Consider the following 11,920-nt stretch of genomic DNA (forward strand, 5'->3'; position numbering starts at 1 on the left):
GGCATATTACCAGCCATCCATGAAAACTGGCAGATATTCCAAATTTTTCACAACCATGAACTCTTTTTAAACTAGGTGACTAAAACTATTTTCCAATGAAATAAAATCAACTAAATGCAACAGAACAGGTCATTATATTGAAAGAAAAAAAATCCACTATAAAATTCTCTATAACAACATTAAATGTTTTGGAACTCTCTAGAGAAAACAAAACTCACCACCCTATTATCTATATTTATTTTTCCAAATTTTCTCACAATTTGGCTTGTATTTATAGTGATAAACATACCTTTATTTTGTAGGCTTTTTCATTTTGTGTTCATTCCATATTTCAAGAGATTATGCAACATTACCACTTACAATTCCTTAATATCAAAGTAATTAACTCTTTAACTTAATTTTGATTATGTGTCAATGTTCATTTACTGAGAAAATTATTTGATAAAGAAAGGTTCTTCTGAACTAGGGTTTAATGTATGTTTGAATCACCAAATGTAAGTAAAAATAAATGAATCTTTTTAATGAAATTGTTGGAAGATTGCTTGGTCCTTTCACTTCTAGACTTTGGCAATGCCAAAATTGATAAACTTAAACTTCAATAATCTAAATATCTGTTCCAACTATTTCTTATTTAAATGACCACTTTTTAAAAATGCAGAACAAAAGAAATCCAGCTTTGGCAAGATATCATTTGCCAGGTCCTTTCTTTATATTTTTTCTTTGTTTTCACCAGGAGTGCCAAAAAGATTGAAAATGCAATGGAACTCCATTTCTTGTGAACCAGGAGAGGAGTTTTCAACAGATTTTTCTTATTTACCACTTTTTTTTATAGGGGGAATAGATAAAAGTAGAGAAAAAACTCATAACTTGCAATCATCTCAATGACAAAGTAAGAGAACTCATAGTATATTTGATTGAGTTGATACCCAAAACGATCTTTAAAGTCCAGAAAATTGTTCTTAAACTTAACAAGATGAACTATAATAGAAATAAATGAGAACATTATAAACATCAAAAATTCAGTTGCATAAATGCAGGATATACAGATATCTTTACGCATCCTTGTATGTATGCATAAAAAGTGATACAGCTATATAGATTCAGTTCTTACAATGGTTTATATATAAGGGATCAACTGTATAATTTACTACAAAATATGAATTTATATCATAAGATACTATTACAAATCTAACCCAATATTAGAAAAATAATTAATAGAAATTTGGCATAAAACTCAAGGGAAACAATAATTTCATTTTTTTAAATATAGTGCTAAATAAAATAAGATGGCTGTCTGTATTGAGCATCACCAAGTGGGACCCCTTTCTGAGAAAGTATTTTCCAGAAACAAAAACAATGGACCTGCAGGGGCTGTCTAAGAAAATGGAACAATGAAACATACCCTATGGAACTGAAGATAAGCAACAACTGGTGATAAACCGGTTTCTGTCCAGCAGAGAGAGCTTTTCAGAAGGGACAGGCATACCATATCAATCAATGCCTATATGCTTTCCACTTTGTAAGACCCCCTATAAAAAAATGGAGACTTAATGTCAGCCAATCAGAACATATCTTCTGGGTTTACCTTGTATAAGCTTACCTTTTCCACTTCCTCAGCCAAACTCCTTACCACTTTCCCTTTGCCAGGGCCTCACTCTCAATTCACAGGTCATTTATTGCCCAAATAAACTTTAACAAAATATTTTTTTTTTTTTTTTTTTTAAGAGGGAGGAAGGGAAGGAAAGACAGAGAGAAGGAAGGAAGGATGGAAGGAAGGAAGGGAGGAAGAAAGGGAAACATCTTTAAACATTTTCTTGTTTTATTGTATTTTGTTTGTTTGTTACATGGGCTGGGGCCGGGAATCGAACCGAGGTCCTCCGGCATAGCAGGCAAGCACTTTGCCCGCTAAGCCACCGCGGCCCGCCCATAACAAAATATTTTAAATGCCACAGATTATCTTTGACAATGTGAAGTTCTGAGCATGTTATATTTTCTTTTCCTAGATCCTGCTGGATTCAGAGATTGGATACCACTATGACTTTTCTGGGGTTTTTTGTTTGTTTGCTTGCTTTTTTAATTTTTATTTGTTATACTTTTAGACTTACAGAAGAATTGCAAAGTTGATACAGAGTGAATTCTTCATACCCTTCACCCAGCTTCTCCTAATGTTAATAGTTTACATAATAACAGTACAAAGGTCAAAACTTAAGGGAATAACATTAATATGATACTATTAATTAAACAATAGTTGTTACTCACACTTTACCTAGTTTCCCAGTAATGTCTCTTTTCCTTTTCCAGAATCTCATACTGCATTTGTCAAGTCTTTGTAGTCTTCTTCCATCTATGACAATTCTTGAAACTTTCCTTGTCTCTTGTGGCCTTGACACTTTGGAGAGTACTGGGTAAGTATTTTGTAGAATGACCATCAATTTGGGTTTATCTGATGTTTTCTCATGGTTATATTGAGGTAATGGATTTGATGGAAGAATACCACGAGGTGGTGTGTCCTTAGGGTAATGTATCAAAGGGTTCATGATATTGAAATATCTTATTATTTGGGATAATAAATTTTAATCCCTTGGGTTAGGTAGTGCCTTTCAGTTTTCTCTAATATCATGTAACTGTTTTTCCCTTTGTAATTAAGAAATATTTGAGAGAGTAAATTTTGGGCTGTGCAAATATCCTGGTCTCCTTAAACTTTTGCCTACAAATTTGTGCATTTAATAATTGGTTGTTCTTGCCTACAATTATTACTGTTGTGTTCTAATAAGGATTTTTCTATTTCCCTCCACCTTTCTTAATTTATTAATTGAAAATCCTCCATAAAGAACAATTGTCCTTTAGTCCCTATTTATTTATTTTTATCAGAATGGATTCATGGATATTTATTTCATCCTTTTGATTATAAACTAATACTCTATTTTGTTGCTCAAAATCTTTCCAGCTTTAACTATTGAGCACTCTTTCAGATCAACTGCTATGTCCCATTGACATATTCCAACTCTTTTCAGCAATTCATTACTTTCCTTTGATCATTACATTTTTAAGATGGAAATTAGAAATGGAATGAAATAAGATGGAAATTAGACTTGAAATGAGAAACAAAAGATCTTCAAACACTGATAACGAGAAATAGACAGTAATTCAGAAGGAAGTAGTTTGAAAAGGAGAATAAAAGGGAAAGATATAATCATTATCTTTATTTGAATAGTTGCTATAAATGTTATTAAAGACTCCTACAGCAACTTCCACAACAACTTTGACACTAACTGCAAATTCTGCAGTAACTCAGTCAAATCTATTATGACTTTACCTGGAGACAGACCAGACTCTGCAGATTGAAGGCAATATTCTACAAGACTGCCCTTCAGGGACAGTCCCAACTGACCAGCCCAAATTCAAGGATTCCTATCACCCCCTCAGGTTTGATAATTTGCTAGAACGACTCACAGAACTCATTGACAGTGCTATATTTATGATTACAGTTTTATCATAATGAAAGGATACAAATAAAAAGCTGAAAGAAGAGATGCATAGGACAAGGTATGTATGGGTCTCAAATGCTAGTTTCTGTGTCCTCTTCACGTGGAGTTGGAGTGCATCATATATCCCTGCATGAGATATATATATATATATATATGTGTGTTAGTCATGGAGGCTCACATGGCTTCTAGGATGGGATCCCAAGTTTATATGGAGTCTCACTATGTAGGCATGAATGATACAATCAATTTCTGTGTGATTGAAATCAATCTGCAGCCTTGCTTCTCTTCCAGAGGTCAGGGAGTTAGGCTAAATAGAGGGGCTCAAGGTCCCACCCCCCTAATCACATTGTTGGTCTCTCTGTTCTGTCCAACCCCCTTCCATAAGCCTGCAGGTTGGACATCTCATTAGCCTATGAAATATCAGATGTGGTCTTGGGCCCACCATAAATAAACAAAGACACTCTTATCACAGCAAATTCCATATTCAGAGGTTTTCTTCCTAGGGACTGGGGACAGACACCAGCCAAGTGTTCCATTATAATATAGCTACCTTCTTTTTAAAAAATTAAAAGAATTTAAAAACTGCTTTCATCTTTGCTACTAACATGCCATCTAGTTCAAGAAAAACTAGAAAATTCCAGGGCCATATGAGCCATGGCCAAATGAGCCAGCCCTGGAAGCCCCCACAAGTCCGGGGTGATATTGCTGGCATATCACCACCATATTTAAGGCTTCACTCCCATAAAGTTCACCCAGGTCACTTTGGCATGAGATGTTATCATTTAAAGAGAAACCAGAGCTTCTGCCCAACTGTCAACCTTAACAAATTGTGGATTTTGGTCAGTGAGCAGACACGGGTAAATACTGCCCAAAACAAAACTGGAGCTGCTCCTATCGTTGATGTGTGCAATCAGGTTATACAAAGTTCTGAGGGTAGGAAATCTCCCAAAGCAGCCAGTCATCAGGAAGGCCAAATTATTCAGCAGAAGAGCTGAGGAGAAAATGAGGGTGTAGGGGGATGGAGATGAGGGAGTTGTGGTGGCTTGAAGCTTTCTTAGATATAAAAACAAAAAGCCTTATCCACAGGTACTTCTGATGACATAACTAGGAAGAATGCTGGAAACCTCAAGAGAGATAAATTCTGTCTTAATAAAAAAAAAAATGAATTTTCTGATAATTAGATCCTGCAGCAACTTGAAAGGCTGCTTCATGAAGTAATGTGCTCCCTGCTGCCAGAACTCTTCAAAAAAACTCAATAAATTTTGAAGAGTAGATTTCTTCATAATTACTTGAAGTACTAGATTTCACTATATATGTTGAAGGATGAATCATTAACTGCTTTAGAAACTCATGATGTTTTATCATATTTTACTCTCTTAATTTGCATTTTGCACATTCAAGTAAAACTTTCTTTTCTCTGTCACGTTAGGTCACCCCCATCAGATTTTTGCTTCAACCACTCCAATGAGATCACTTGTCAAGATCCACAACTCCTGCTTGCCAAATCCATAAGCTGATGGTCTGGCTTCTTACTGCACTTGGACAGGATCCATGGCCACATTTTCCTGGGATTGATAATATCACACTGTGCCACTCACTCCTTTATCTCCGTTCACACTCAAAACACTGGAGTCAAAAGGACTCTACCCTTGAATCTCTCCTTTCTCTAAGTATACTTTCTTCCTAAATAATCTCAACCAAACCCTTGGATTTAGAAATCTCTATCTGTTGATGAGCTCTAAATTTATAGCTCCATTCCTGAACCCTCCCTGAACTCTCGTCTTATAAATCCAACTCTATAAAACATGAAATACACAAAACCAAACAATTGATTCATAAATCTTCCTTTCCATACTCTCCTATCCACATCCTAGATGAAACATTCTGTAGTTACAGACTTCTCAGGAAATGACACCCTTCTGTGTCCATTGGCTTTAACCAATAACTTTAAAGTCAACCTCCATTTCTCTTTCTCCATCACCACCCCAATAACCAAGTCAATAATAAATTCCTAAAGCTCTATCCCGTAAATAAGTTCTAAATCCTTCTACTTGTCACCACCTTGTTTCCATTATGTCTCACATGAGCTTCTATGGTTCCCCAGCTGGTCTAAATCCTCCCACTTTTGCTTTTTCACACAATGGCTGGAGTGACAATGGCATGATGCAGAGATGTCCATATCAGGGGCCAAAGTGAGTGTGAAATAAATCTTCAAGTGCAATTTTTCAAAAGAAATTCCTACAAATTGTCCCAAGTCTTGAATCTCCCTCACCCATTCTAGGAAAGGGTCAGAGAGAAAAAGATTACAGAAGAGGGGCTGGGTGGAGAGTTATCTTTGCCTCCTGTGCTTTAGAGCTGTGAGAAGCATACAGAGCCTTCAGCAGGGAGGGTCTGGCTGTGTATTACTGGATGCTCAAGACCCCAGCAAAAGTATCTCATAGTCATCAAGAATAGAGATGTTACTACCCAGGTCAAAGGAAATAAGGAAAGATGGGCCCACAACTGTATCTCATGAGATAAATCTTTTGTTTCAATTATGTTTTAGGCCCAGAGAATGCAAAGCCATCCAACCTAGTAAGAACTGATCTTTGTCTCACCCACATGCAATAGTGGATTAAATGGGCAGTAGTGGATGGGAAGAGAAGTCAATCATACCCCACTCCCAGAGTCAACCAGGCTTTCAGAGACTGGACTCTCTACAGAACTGAAACTCTGTTTGCAATTTGAAATAATTGCAGAACTATCTGTTACCAAAAAGTGAGCGAAAAGTTTTGGGCATGTCAGAGTTTTCATCCAAAGCCAGGACACAATTACTGCCATTCAACAAATTTAAAGGCATTTGATTTGGTCAGTCATGCTAGCCAACAATCCAGTACATGATCTATTAAAAATATAAACCATACCATGTCTCCTCTCTGTAACTTGCTCAAATGCCTTCCCATTTTATTTAGACTAAGATCCAAACTCCTTATCATTTCATAGCCTTCAAAAGGTTCTACACCATCTGGCCGATGTTGAATTTTCCCAATTCATCTCCAGCCATTTTCCCTTTACTTTCTATTCTCATCCCACTGGTCTTCTGGCTATTCCTTGAATATGTCAAGCTTATTCTTCCTCAGAAACTTAACTCTTGATTTTCCTCAAGTTTGGGCTATTCTTCCTTTAAATATTTGCAAATATGACCCCTCATTTATTTTAGGCATATTAAAATTGTATATATTCAGTAAAACATTCCCACTTTACTATATCTAAATATCATCTGCTTACTATTAGTCCTTTATGTTTCATTAGCTTATTTCATATCGCATCACTCATTAGAGATTTATAGTTTTCATTCAATTTCTTGTTTATTCTGCACCCCTGCCTTTCTAAATAGAGAACTTGCCTGTGCTGGTTTGAGTCTGTTGTGTACACCAGAAAAGCCATGTCCTTTAATCCTCATTCAGTATTGCTGGGTGGGAGCTTTTTGTTTATCCATGGTGATGTGACCCACCCAATTGTGGGTGGTAACTTTTGATTAGATGGTTTCCATGGGAACCATCACTACATTCAAGGTAGGGCTGCTTACTGGAGTCCCTAGAGTGGTAACAATTTTGGAAAAAGTTTTGGAACCATGAGAGGCCACACAGCCAGAGACCTTTGGGGATGAGGAAGGAAAACACCCCTGGGGTTGCCTCATGAAACAAGAAGCTTGGAGAGAACACTAGCAGATGTCGAAATGTTTGCCATGTGCCTTTCCAGTTGTGAGAGAAACCTGAACATCATCAACTTTCTTGAACCAAGATATTTTTTCCTGGATGCCTTAGTTGGACATTTCTATAGCCTTACTTTAATTTGGATATTTTTCATGGCTTTAGAATGTAATCTTGCAACTTAATAAATTCCCCTTTCTAAAAGCCACTCCATTTCTTGTAAATTGCATTCTGGCAGCTTTTAAACTAGAACATTGCCTTGTTCATCACTGTGGTTCTAGCACTTAAAAGATGGCCTTATACACAGTGGACTGTCAACTATTTCTGAAAAAAAAAATAAATGGGTGACTATAAAGAATTCTGTAACTAGGTTGATTTCTTAAGTAAATGTTATATTAAAATATCCATTCTTTTTACTGCTCTGACATTACATTTCTCTAGTTTTACAAGGGAGGAATCAAAAAGCATTAAGAATCAATATATTTATTATTATAATCATGATGAGGAGAATGGAATAGGTAAGGACCTCTATGGTTTGGAAGAATAAGACTTTTGGCCACAAGTGACTAGCAAACAGATTGTTAACTATACGGTAATAATTGCAAACGTGTATGTCCATTCTCTCTGTGTTAAGTCTTTTGCTTAGTTGCCTTACCTAAATATCACTCTCAATTCTCATATGAGACAGGTGCTTTGATTATCTCTGATTTACAGATAACCTGAGGTGCCCATGTCAACACATCAGTAAGCTCCAGAGCCCAGACTTGAGCTCAGGTCTTCCAGACTGCATAGCTTATGCTTTATCTGCCATACTCTGCAACTCTCCAGGCCCATTGGTGCAGAGTTGTCCTGAGATGACAAACATAAGGAAGCTGCCTGTTTATGAGTTGTCTTATAAAATGTCTCCTCTTAAAAGAAGATGGCATGGTAATATAGCAAATTGCAATCCCTGAAACCCAAGGAAACTTTTGGAATCATGAAAGGTTAAACCCAGGGAAATAGAATCCATGCAGTTTATGTATTGCCTGTAGGGCAAAAATGATGAGTTTTTGTTTTTTAACCCCCAAAATTATTCTAGGCTTGATTCTGTTAACAACTGAGCCTTTTCTAATTGAAGGTCACTTCTGAAATTCTGAATTGGAAGGTCAATGTATAAGAAAGTTTGGACTAGTCATTGTCCCTTAGAAGAATTGCTTATACTTAGATGAGCCAGTATATGGGCACAACATTATGGAAAGATGGTAATGAGGGAAGGAAAATCAAAACAAGCAGCCTTACTAGGTAGCCAATGATGAGATTACGTATTCCTCCAAATACAACCAGAAAAAACTCTCCAAAACAAATAATCAAGATAAATAGAGGCGCTCCTTAAGCTGAAGAAGGCGTTCTTCCACATTCGAAACAAGAATTATTGCATCAAATTATATTGAGATTCAGTCAATATGCCAGTAATGAGCAGCCCAAAGAGGAAATCCCAGTTTATATGACTCACTGTTTTGAATAAATATTAACATTGGCTAGCCAACATTTCTCTTTATATCACTTTTCCAGATCACCAGAAAATTATATAATACTTGAAAGCAGCCAATAAAGGCAGTATAATCTACCTTGACTGTTTGGATGACTAGTTTCATTATCAAGAGCTTCAGTCAACTTACTATTTCTCTGAAACACAGAAGAAAAGAAAATACATTTTCTAAGCCCTGTAACAAGCTATTTCTACTTCTGAAGTCCTGGCCTGAGAAAGTATCTAGACAACTTCTCTTCATATCAACCAGCTTAAATCAGTTGAGTTTGAGCATGATTGAAGTCTTAGAGGAAATAGGTTTTACAAATGTCAGGAGAATTCGTTCCTTGAAAGCTTTCCCACAGACTGACTCCTGGCACCAAGATATATGATGAATTAGGGCTCTACCCATGACAGACGCAAATAAATATAAATTTCTCCACATCTTGTTGCCTTAGGATGCTCACATTCATTCTTTCTGGAAATTAAAAAAAAATAATGACAACATTATTAAACAAATTAATGCCCACAAGTAAAATAAGGATCTGATTGACCGTAAACGAAAGGATTGCATTAGATGAGTTGCAAATGGGGTCCTTCCCAGACCTAAATTTCCATGGTTTTCCATTTTTCCATTAAAGCAAATTTATGTTTTGTTTCCAAGATTTCATGAGAAGATATAAGTGAGGAAATTGTTCCCTCTTCCTAGTTCAGTAAACGTGTAAGATTTCCAGAAATTTTGATGTAACAGGTAATGGAAAAGGATCATTGAGTGATTCATCCCATAGAATCTAGTGACCATACAGAGAAAAATGATTGCACATACATGTACACATCTCCAATATGTTCACCTTTATTATTATTTGCCCTATCATATACAGAATTTTCAGGAGGTTGGAGATGTTTTAGCATGTACTCTGTAGAACGTTGCATTGGCTGTGGCATAAGTGAATGTAGTGAAGGTTGAAGAGACTGGTTCCAGATCACTGATGGCAAGAGAGCATAAAGGATAGAGTTTTCAGTAATTGGAATCCCTGGATATAGTTTCCTTGGGCAGAAAACACACATACACACTTAAAAACATGCACATGCATTAACAACCATTAACTAGTGAAAAACACTAAGTAAAATGAGTGCTCAAATACAAAGTATACAAAAACCGAAGTGATGGGAAAAATATATATGATTTCATGCATGTATGCATAGACTAATGTATATAGTGATAAGCTAGTATGTATGTATGTATGTATGTATGGATGGATGGATGGATAGATAGATAGGTAAAGAAATACTAGATGGACCAAGTCAATGTAGATATCTTGAAAAGCATAATTTCTAAGCTGAAGAAGCCAAAAGCTAAGGAAGGAGGAACGAAGGCTGAGAAAAAAAACAAAATAAAAAATCCTTTCACATGGGACAGAGGCAGGTCGTGGTTTGATTTCTCTTCCTAGCCTATTGATTTTGTTTTGATTCTGAACTCTCTCTCAGATGCCACTTGCCTTAGAAACAGAAAAAAATATATATGTCCATTGATTTTCTCATGGTCAGTCCCTCCATTCATGGGGGCCCTTATAGCTAATCAGTTACTACCTCCTCCTGCTTATCTTATCATTGTTTTCTAATTTCCTCCATTAGGAGATGTCTGACTCTGCAGTTGCTGAAATCTTTCTGTCTGGGTACATAAGGAGATTAAGCTGAGTCACTGAGCTCCCTTGATTTCCTTGACCTCGCTTTGTTGAAGGCGTGTCTCTGTTTACCATGCAGACAAGGCAGGACTAGAACCTAAGAAGATGCAAAGGATTTTGAGATCTGTGTTGGGTGAATAGCAGGTGACAAGAAAATTCCCCATGGGCAAACTCAAAAGGGTTTTTGAGTACTTCATCATGTTTGGCTTATGAAAAGCCACAGCTCTGATGATGTTTGAGGGGGTAACCAGATTCCAGCCTTTTTAAAAAGAGTAGTGATTAGTTGAAGTGTTTCTGATAGCTAAATAATTATTGTCTAAATAAAAGATATACTATATGTTTTAAATGGAATAGCAGAACCATTTTTAGAAATGAAGATTGCTACTCTGGGATTCCCCAGTCATCAGGTCTGTTCTCAGTAGAACTGCTATTTTACTGACTGTCACCAGCTGAAAGATCCAATCACATGGCATTTGGTTCAACCATACCAGGCCTAAAGCTGCAAGGAGCAGTGCACATTTGAATATACAGTATAGACTTTAGAAAAGTCGATTTTAAAAGGTTTGTGAAAATGTGGGTATGACCTCAGGTTTGAAATCTGAGTAATGGGTAATAATTGGAAGTAAGAGAAAGAGCCAGAGAGGAGAGACACACAAGGCAGGGGTGGGGGGCAGGGAGCAGGAGGGAGGGGAAGAAAGAGAAAAAGAGAAACAGAACCATAGGTAAAAGAAGTCCCTTTTTCAGTAACCAGTCCCAATAATGGTGGGTAACCTGGTAGCCAAAGAAATCAAAGTGGCTGCATTGAGTGTTCTCTGACAAGATTAAAAAGGAAAAGAAAATGACAAAAAAACATAAATAAAAAATAGGAGAAGGGAGATACAGTCAAAGACAGCTAACATTTAGAAAACCATGAACAAACATGGTCAGGATGCCTAAAGCTCCAAAAGACTATCTATATATTTGAAAAGGTCTTTACAATTATATTAAAATTGTACTCATTCAAACAATGTAAAAGTTACTCTTCATCCCAAGTCAATCCCCTAGCCCCATTCAGCAGAGGCAATCAGTTAACAAGTACTGGGTGTTTTCCCAGAAATTTCCTATTCATATACAAGAGTAATGCATATCAGTGGTTCTCCACTGGGGATGATTTTATCCTCTGGAAGGCAAGGTCTAGGGACATATTTGGTTGTTACAAAATGTCAGGGGGGGACTGTGCTACTGCCATCTAATGAGTGGAAATGAAAGATGTTACTAAACAGCCTGCAATGCCCAGATTGGTATATATATATACTCCCCGAAGTGGACTTTGAGGTTTACCTTGTGACAGATAGCACCAAATCATCCTCCAGTGAGGTCATTTCAGGAAGGTAGACACATAAAATTCACAACAGTCCATTTTCCTATTCTTTCTCCATCACATATATCATCAAACAGTTGTATTTTTGCTAATCTTATGGGGGTTTGGAAGCTTATTGTTATTTTAATATTCTTAAATATAAGGAAGACTGAAACTTTTTTCCTATGTTTATAGGCCATTTATGTTTT

The 11,920-nt window shown here is 36.6% G+C and overlaps 1 long non-coding RNA gene and 1 pseudogene across 3 annotated transcripts in view; both read left to right on the forward strand.

The window, feature by feature from the left end:
- The window catches only part of LOC143685802 (uncharacterized), an 84,767-nt gene extending 77,273 nt beyond the window's left edge, over positions 1-7,494 (forward strand). For all 3 annotated transcript variants that reach the window (XR_013176742.1, XR_013176744.1, XR_013176743.1), the window contains 3 exons: positions 2,302-2,405; positions 3,489-3,546; positions 4,918-7,494. This is a non-coding gene — a long non-coding RNA (uncharacterized LOC143685802). The remainder of the gene's footprint in view (positions 1-2,301; positions 2,406-3,488; positions 3,547-4,917) is intronic.
- LOC143685592 (large ribosomal subunit protein uL15 pseudogene) lies at positions 4,094-4,502 on the forward strand (annotated as a pseudogene).
- Positions 7,495-11,920: the final 4,426 nt, after the last annotated feature.

Source organism: Tamandua tetradactyla, chromosome 6 (genome assembly GCF_023851605.1).
Source record: "Tamandua tetradactyla isolate mTamTet1 chromosome 6, mTamTet1.pri, whole genome shotgun sequence".
NCBI lineage: Eukaryota > Metazoa > Chordata > Mammalia > Pilosa > Myrmecophagidae > Tamandua > Tamandua tetradactyla.